Source organism: Corvus moneduloides, chromosome 1, assembly GCF_009650955.1.
Source record: "Corvus moneduloides isolate bCorMon1 chromosome 1, bCorMon1.pri, whole genome shotgun sequence".
Lineage (NCBI taxonomy): Eukaryota > Metazoa > Chordata > Aves > Passeriformes > Corvidae > Corvus > Corvus moneduloides.
Window position 1 is genome coordinate 81344223 of NC_045476.1, and position 10032 is coordinate 81354254.

Below are 10032 nucleotides of genomic sequence, written 5' to 3' on the forward strand. Positions count from 1 at the left end.
ACAATAGGTACATATCACTAATTATATTAGAAGTGTTATTAATGTTATAGAGTGCTTTAAGGAAATGCAATATAAGTTCCCCCTAAGTATAATAATAATAATAATCATCATCATCATCATCATCATCTACATATCTATACCTATCTACATATCTATATACCTATAGTTAGTCTTGTTACTCTGTTTTATTTTTAAATAAGTCTTGAAAGGAATCAATTCAAACTAAATTTCAAATTAATTGAAATTGACTCAGAAACATTATCCGCAAAATGGTTGATTTCAATCTCTTCAAAAAACTCAAGATTATTAGTAAGATCTCTTGGTAAACTATATAAAATTTAAGTCAGAAGACCACATGTTATATCCCATTCTCAGGAAAAAGGGAAAAAAAACCCCCCAAAAATAAATCCTATATAATGGTAAAATAATCCCAGAAGATGACCATGTCAGGATGTCTAAGCAGCATGGCACCTCTTCATTAAGAAAGAGCCATTTTCAGTACTCTTAGGCCTTTAACCTTGATAATCTCTTACTTTTATATTCATGTCTGTGGAAAACAACATTACAGTGGTTCATTATCAGAAAACTGCAATTTGGAGAAAGTACATCAGAAGTACTAGTATTTCCTACAAATCAAACACAAGATTTTAAATTTTCATTCTAAGCACCAATATCACACAAATGCAATGTGAACTGCATCATTTAGTTACAAAAAAGCCCAAACATTTCAGTCTGACTTGCATTCTATTTGGCAAGTAGAATTTAGCTTGATCTTTCTCTAAACAGGATCGGCTGGAAACTGTCCAGAGCAGTTCATGGTGTACTATATGGGCATCATGAGCATTCATGCCCAAACTAGCAGCGTTAAGTCTGCCTTTTATTTGTGGTTATTAGTTTCTGTTTGTTCCTGTGGGAGCTACTTTTCATGAAGGCACATATCAATGTAGACTACAGTCAGAACAAGTCTGTACTGGTGGTTGTTTTGTTGGGTTTTTTTTGCAGCACACTGCATAGACAGTATTCTAAGCTACATGCTTAAGACAAAAAACCTAAAACCCCCATCCCCTAAGTCCTGGTGATCTGGAGGTTCCAAAGCTAAAGTCATAAAATAACCAGAAATCCTATTTCCTTTTTTCAATTTATCATCAGATTCTGAAACTTTTGATCTGAAACTTTTATTATAATTTCAAGACTGGTCATTAAGGGCATGGTTATTTCTAAGTATCATGTTTTGCGTAAAGAACATTAATGAGATAAATATCTTAATTGAGCAGGAGCACTATAAGATTATAACACCAGACTTAGCTGAGGTTGTTACCATAGAATATTCTGAGTTGGAAGGGACCCATCAGGATCATTGAGTCCAACTCCTGGCCCTGTGCAGGACACTACCCCAGGAGTCACACCGTGTGCCTGAGAGCTTTGTCCAAATGTTTCTTGAACTCTGAGGAGCCTGTTCCAGTGCCCAACCACGCTCTGGATAAAATACTGTTTCCTGAGATCCAACCTAAACCTCCCCCAACTTCAGCTTCATGCCATTTCCTCAAGTCCTGTTACTGGTCATGAGGATGAAGAGATCGGTACTTGCTCCTCCACCTCCCCTCGTGAGGATGTTGAAGACCACAGTGAGGTCTCCCCTCAGTCTCCTCTTCTCCAGGCTGAACAGACCAAGTGACCTCAGCTGCTCCTCATATGGCTTCCCCTGCAGACCTTTCACCATCCTCGTGGCCCTCCTTTGGGTGCTCTTTAATCGCCTAAAGTCTTTTTAATATTGTGACACCCAAAATTGCACACAGGACACAAGGTGAGGCCGCCCCAGTGCAGAGCAGAGCGGGACAATCCCCTTCCTTGCCCAGCTGGAGATGCTGCGCCTGATGCCCCCCCGGACACGGTTGGCCCTCCTGACACTGCTGACTCATGTACAACTTGCCATTGACCAGGATCCCCAGGTCCCTTTCTCCAGCACCGGTCTCCAGTCTCTCACTCCCTAGTCTATACACATAACCAGGGTTGCCCCATCCCAGGTATAGAATCCAGCACCTGACCTTTTTAAGCTTCATATGGTTAGTGACTGCCCATCTCTCTAACTTGTCGAGGTCTCTCTGCCCATAAGGGAGTCGACAGCTCCTCCAATTTAGTGTCATTGACAAACCTACTTCATATTTCTTTAAGTTCTGTGTCCAAGTTGTTAATCCCATTGAAGAATAACAGTATGTTAAACAATTACAGAAAAAATTCATACAAATAATCTTTACAAGGTTTTAGTGTGAAAATTTTTATTACTTAACCTTGTTTGAAATAATAGGAAGCCTTCCAGCAGAAAACTAAATATACAAATATTTTTACAATTCTACAAATGATGTTAATTGCTCATTTATTTCTTATAGCAAAACCTAGGCATATGATTTCTTTTTACCCCAGATATCTATTCTTTGGTAATAAACTATAGTTTAGTGCATAAATTATTCATGACCAAGTTTCACATATGTAACTATTCACAGAGAGATTTGAGCAGGTGCAGTTTGGTGCAGTAGGATTTCTAGTTCAGAATCAGTAGGTGTGCTGACAGAAAGTCCTACATGTGCAAAAATGTCATCAGTTACATTATCTGTGGTTCCAAAACTAGCATGGTGCCTGCCAGCTTCAGAATTATCCTGCCTACTCTACTGGGCACTGTGGACATGTCCTTAGTAGTCTCGCTATGACAGTTGTTAAGATTTTAAACATAAGTCTTATGATAATTTCTGTTTTCCTGGAAGATCCTGAGGCAAGAATTCAAAGCCCACCTGAAAATCTCAGCCTGCATGCTAAAAATTTTGCTTGTAATTCTTCAAGTCATGGAAAAAAGCTTTGAAATTTCACTGAAAATATACCCTAAAGGATAAGAAAGAGAAGAGAAATGCAAACTCCCAAATCCCTTTTTTTTTCCTTCTAAGTAGTGCAATTTTTAATTACTCTAAAATTTTGAGATGTTTCTTGGTTTCCAGGCACTGAAAAAGCTCTTAAAACAAAAGAGAGGAAAAACCAGTCAGGATAGAAGCAACACAGTGGGTATGTTATACCACATATGGTATATCCATAGAAAAGCCAGAACTTTTTGGGAATATGCAGCTTCTAAAGGATGACCTATCCTCACTGCACCAAACACAGCTATTAATGTGCACCACGTGTGCCTTTATTCCACTCTATCTTTCAGAAAGTCAATAGTAAATCTAAACATCCCTATTTCCTGAGCATAGGATCTACATTTCTTCAAAATACTCTTAGCATCCATTACACCTATTATTTCTATGACCAGAACTTCATATTTTGAACTTGTCTTTTAATGTAAATTTTATTAAGCCAACAATTTGTTTAGCATATCATTATGCCAAAGATGCATCATGAAAACAGTAAGCAGCAGTGATGCCTTTAGCAGTAAAATATTTTATTGTAAGCTTACTCAGGGTATTTAATGCTCTTGGTTTCTCTGAACTAATTGGAAGGTGAGTATGTTTATCACTTTGTAGGATGCTCTTAGCACTCAACAGAAATGGAAACATGACAAACACTGTTTTCTGGTTAAATGGAGTTATGTACAAGGTTTGATTTTATAAACTAAACAAAAAAACCATCAGGCTCAAATAGTCTAGCAGACCAGCAGCAAGGAGTGTGAAATTTAAGGAGAAAGATAAAGTATATTAGAAGCTTCCATCCCCACTGCCTGAACTTTTCAATGCTGTTATTTGTCACCTAGTTAAGTGCCCACTGACAAAAAAAGTTGTCATGATACTGCTCAGTTCAATTTACTGAACAGGCCAAATTAGACAGAGGCAGTGTCAGGAAAAGCTTAGCCTCATGCATACACACACACAATTAACTGAGACTGCCCCAGTTGTTTTTGCAGTGACCAGCACAGCTCAGCCACAGGAACACAACATTCACTCAGGGTAGTCTCAATGTCTGGTTCAGGACAGGTGGTCAACACCTATACATAACTTTTTCATCTGAGCCTTCTGATTCTTAATGGCATTGGATGTCCATGTAGCAACATTTTCCCCAATCTTTCTTACTGGTGGAGTTAAATAGCAAGATCACATGCAATCAAATCATTATCATAATGTACCTTTCCATTTGTTTCAGGTATTGTTCTGTGTTCCAAATGAGTAGTTTAAGATCACTTAAAAAATCATCAGCAAAGGTAACAGCAAAAGCAGATTTAATATAAAAGTGACAGCATGACAAAATTCATTTGCAAGGTTTGCTCTACTACTTGCTAGATGGTTAAAGCACACTGAGAAAAAAAGTAAAAAAATCCAAAATACAGAATCAATAAATCCGAACTGAAATAAACCCAAAACTATCTGTGTGGAGGTCAAAGAGGAAGACAAAAGGATAGGAAAGGGTAAGGATAAAAAGGAATATGGACTAAAGGCCCAACAGCACTTAACTTAAATATTAACTTAAGTCAAACAATTTTCCACAGGATTCATATAGAATTTACCATACCACAACACTAACTTATGTACAGGCCTAACTTACAAATCTAAAGTATTTAAAACTCTAGGAAGGCAGCATTCCTAGTACATTTGCTGTGGTATATTCACATTCAGATGTACACAGACATAACGAGTCTGCAAAAGATACCTGTGAAAAATTACACCCAAATTCAGTGAAATAGTCACTTCAGATGCCTTTGCATCTTCTCAACAGGCAAAGGCTTGAGCCTTAAGGAGTGGAGGGTATCAGCCCAGGATCCATTGTTGTTGTTTGGTGATCCTCCAAGCAAAAATCTTCCAAGTTCACTAGCTCCAAGAGGTCCCACTCAGAAGGAGATTGCTGGTCACAGCTTGCTGTGGTCCAGAAGAGCTTACAGGGTCTCATTTTGGGCCACTGTTTATTGGCCACAAGAAAGTTGGGTAGAGTCATAGCAATTTTTCATCCTGGCTCTAATTTGGGTAACCTTCTTTGAAAGTTTATGTGCTAGTTTGAAAGCAAACCAGTGAGAGACTCCAAGTCAGAACTACAGTTTAATAGGAAAATTCAAATAAATGCAATAGTACAGAAACACTGACAGTCACGATACAACCTGACATCCTGTTGGGCAGGATGGTGGTAGCTGGCTGACTAAATGGTGGCTGCAGTCCTCTTGAGGTGATAGATGTGGTTCTGTTGAAGCGGTGATCCTGTAGAAGGGTCTGGTCTTCCTCTGAAGGTCCAGTGGTGGTTATGTAGCTCTTGTCCTCTGGGAATCCAGTAGGTAAGGGCTGAGTGTGGTGTTCCAAACCTCAGATTATATCCAGGTAGGAATGCTTGGTTCCTCCCCCTGGGCAAAGTATCTCACAATGGGATGATCTAATTTTATGAATCATGCAGTGAGGCTTGGTGGCCCATTAACAGAAGCTATCTTTCTGGAGGGAGTTATCAGGGATGTGTCATGGAAGAGATAAAGCACACTGCCCCACCTGGTTTTAACAGCTTATGAAGATGGTGATAGAATACATACTTTTGGTTACATTTTACATTGTAACCTAAGACAGTTTAATAACATAAATATTATTCGACATGGGTTGTTATTCAGGAAAAAAATAATTTTCTAAGGCTGTTCATTTAAAAAAAGCACAGCTGCTTGTTCAGACAGCATAAGTTTCTGGGAACAGATAGCGTTTCTGATGAGCCCAGGTGCTTTTTGTTAAGAGTGAGGTGTAATAAGCATCTCTCAGATCATAGTGTGGTGGAGGGAAAGGGTAAGGGGGGGGGGCACGGCAGCACAACCACCTGCTGTCATGTCTTAATCCGTACAAGGATTCATCACACTCTGTTTTGTTTTCATTATCCTGACATTCACATATCATTACATTCAATTACTCAACCCTCAATCAAACCAATGTCATGAACCTCCTGCATCAGGAGTAAAAGAAACTTTTTTTAGCATGCTCATTTATAATTAAATTAAGAAATTTCCTGAAGAATTTTTATGCATATTTTCTCTTTTTTTAGGAAAGAAAACGAGCATTACCTAATGGACCATATGTTCAGGTGAAGTAAATCCTGGTAGCATGACAGACTTGAAATATTTCTAGGTCCAGGAAAAGACATACTCTGATTTCTCAGTTAATTTTTTTCCCACTCCACCATTTCTCCTGTCTTTCATATCAGTTTGGCTATTGCATTCCCAAAATATTAATAGCGATTTAATGTGAAATGAAACAGTTACAACCAAACCCTATTCAGAATTACTTGTTTGTTCTATCTGCCATTTTGTCTGTCATGTTCCTTAATTTAATCTACTGTCATAACATCAGCTGATTTCCTCTGAAATGTAAAAAAATTAAAGCAAATTTTTAAAGCTTTCTTACAATTTGTTCTTTTTGGATAAGCAATTTATATTTATTAATCCCTAGCAGACACTGTCATATTCTGACAGGCCTATTCAGATAGCACTGAGAAACTAAAACTACATTTCCCTTATTTCCTTTCTTGGGCTAGATTCTGTTCTCACTAAAAATATGAATGTTCCAGAGAAATAATGTTGCTTTAGCCTCTACTTCTAAGATTTTCCTGCAAAGTACTTGGGGCTACTGATGAATTAAAAACTGGACATGAGCCAGAAATGCGCACTTGCAGTCCAGAAAGTCAAATGTATTTTAGCCTGCATCACAACATATGTGGCCAGAAGATCAAGGGAGGTGATTCTGCCCTGGCACATCTGGCTCCAGGGTCCTCAGCATAGAAAATACATGGACCTGGTAGAGTGGATCTGGACGAGGGCCACAAACGTTTGGAGGGATTAAACACCTGTGCTATAAGGAAAAAGTGACAGAGTTGGGTTTGTTCAGCCTGGAGAAGAGAAGGTTCTAAGGAAGCCTTTCAGGCTTAAAGGGAGGCTATAAGAAACTTTTAGAGACGAAATTTTCATCAGGACCTCCTGCAATAGGACAAGGGTTAATGGTTTTAAACTGAAAAGGATCAATTTAGATTAGATATAAGGAGTAAGATTTTACAATGAGGGTGATTGTCCTGGTTTAGGAATGGTATTCCCACTTCTCTCCCCCTACTCCCTCTGATGAGAGAGACAAAAGGCAGAGATTACACATTGAAATAACACTCTACTGGAAATAGCAATGAGATAAGGAAATGAATGGTAACAGCAACAATATTAATAACAAAAATATAAAAAATGAGGGTGATTTACATGCAAAAAATGCTCCCCAAGCCTGAACTGACACAGTGGGATCCTGAGACAATGAAAAATACTGCCAAGGGACCCTCTGTGCCCATGCTTCTCTTCCCAACCCGAGCCAGGTCCCTTCTTCTCAGAAGTGCGAATCCCTTACTTCCGCCCCCAAGAGATAACCTGAAGAGGTATAGAGCAACAACCTAGACACATCCTCACTGCTACTGCAAAAAATTAACCCTGTCCTTGGCCGAAACCAGGAAAGTGATGAAACACTGGAACAGGTTGCCGAGAGAGGTGGTTGATGCCCCATCCCTGGAAACATTCTAGGTTATGTTGGGTGGGGTTCTGAGCAACCTGAGATATTTGAAGATGTTCTGGCTCTTTGCAGGGGTTTGGACTAGATAACCTTTAAAGATCCCTTTAAACCTGAATCAGCCTATGATTTTATGATTTTCAGAAAAAAAATCACATTTTTGTGGCAGCACTTTGTACATAGGGTGCCACAACATAACTAAGTAATTCTGCAATTTTCTTGTGTTGCTTATGCTTTTTAATAATGCATGACATTAAAATATCTAGAATAATATATCTTTTTGCATTTAAATAAAGAAAAAAACTAAGCTGAGTGGTGCAAGACTTTTGCCTTTGGACTTTTCATGACCACAATGATGTTCCACAATGTGACACTTCATGTTCAAAAAAAGCTGTCAGAAAACACAGTAAGCATGAGTTCCACCCACTGTGTTTTCAGAGAAGAGGAATCTTAAAATGTACTTTAAAGACGTTTATTTTGGAGAAGGTTTTCAAATATTAGATTGGTGGGCAGCAATATGAAAATAGATGGACAGGAAGGATGAATAAAAATGAATGGGATGCAAATTTTACATTTTCCGGTGAGTATATTTTTCAATGACGGGATGGATAAAATAAGTCATTGCAGAATTACTTTCTATGCTTCTTGAAAACAAGAGAACATTTAATAATTAAGTATTAATACTTTTAACATATGGATTTTTCCTCTTGTCCTTCACCATTTTTTTCTACTGGTCTTTGTATTATTTCTAATGTAGCAAGGATTTCTCGTTGTCATGTTTATAGAGCCAGGCAACTATATTGTCTTTGACAGTGTGCCAGTTTGGACAAATTTGGAGGAAAATATCCTCTGATAGAAGGCAGGTTACAACCATCCCTCCCCCACCAAGTTCAGGAAAAAAAAATTTTCCTCGGAGGAAAGTGAAAGAGATAAATACTATTTATTTAACAAACACACAGGAAAAGGATAATAATGCTAAATAATAAAACCTCTCACTGTGGAGAGAAACCTGGGAAGATTTCAGAGTCCTTCTGTAGGTGTGGTCTCTCTCCTCCTCTTCAGGGGTGGGTCAGTGTGGGCCCACCTCCAGGGCCACAGTGGAAAATTCTCCTGGTGTGTTCTGATGTTGAAACAGTCCAGAAGAGAAGAATGGAAAAACCAAAGTTCCAGGAAAACAAAGTTCAACTCTCCGTTTCCCTCCAGAGAAAATGAGCTGAAAGCTGGCTGAAAAGCAAGAAGGGTGTTTCCTCTGCTCTTGCTGCTGCAGAAACAGAGGAGTGTGTATCTGGGTCCTTGAACAACTGCTTTGAAAAGTTAGCTCGCTTTTTTTTTCCTCTCCCCCCTCTCAGGCTCAGTTTAAAGGCACAGAAAGGCACAAAGTTAATTTCTGGGCATAGAGGGGCGATAGGGGATACACATCATAAAGCCACCCCAAGACAGACAGCATGAGTGAGAGCTGATTGTTCCTAACCACCTCACCTTTATAATTTTAGAAACTGACTTGGGACTATTCTATCCTTCTCAAGATTCTTTAAAATATTCTGATTAGGTGGCAAATCCTAAATCCTCTTTTGAAAATCAGACTCTTCCAGAGATATCTCAAAAATAGACTTTCCAGAAACAAAAGAACCCCAAACCACTTCTCATTTTTGAAAATGTAGGCTGCAACTCATGGGAAATAGCATTAAAAGAAGCTATTCATACACAGTCTATAAAATCAATGCGCAAAAAATTGGAAAATCTTGTACTGGTCAAGAATAAAAAAGTTGTAATGCATGAAAGAGTTAAATTTCCTTTCTGTACCCCACAGTGTGAGACGGTTTCTTATCTTTATCTCAAGGCCATCTGACACGCGCTGTTTTGTACTTGGACTTTGAGGAAAGGATGAGATGAATGCAGGAGATGGCAGTCTGACAAAGAATAGACATACTTCCGATGCATTGAACATGCCTCATACCATGCTTCTATCTTAGAAGATACAAAGGCTTGCAAGAGAAAAATATTTCTTTTAATATATTTATATAGACCATCCTAAGCTGTCCTAACATCCAGTTGCTTTTACATTTATTTCTGTAAAATAAAATGCTCTATTCGCAAAATAATTATGCCCTAGTCCAAGCTTGAATTTAGTCTGCATTTTCAGGTTTTTTAAAGTGTGCACTTAAATGGAATTGGCATTCTAAAACATATCTTAGTCATACTCTGACTTTTCTGCCACGATAGTAGACAAACCCAACAGGAAAGGGAGCTAATTAGACATTATATAGATTAGCTTGTAAACTGATAAAAAGTATTATTTATAACCTAAAAAATGATGACATTTTAAAAATTTCACTATATTAGTAAAGAAGCTCAGAGGAATTAGAAGTTTAGAGTATTTGCTGATAACTAATGCCACAGTTTTTTGTGGTGTCACTGTCATTTATGCTGCAGTTTTTCCACTGTTCATATCTATTTCATACAGGTTTGAAAACTAGGCACTGAGAAGCCTCTCCTTAAGACCAAAACATATAATTAAGACTTTGGTATGGAAGAAAGACACAAATACACACACTTCTAC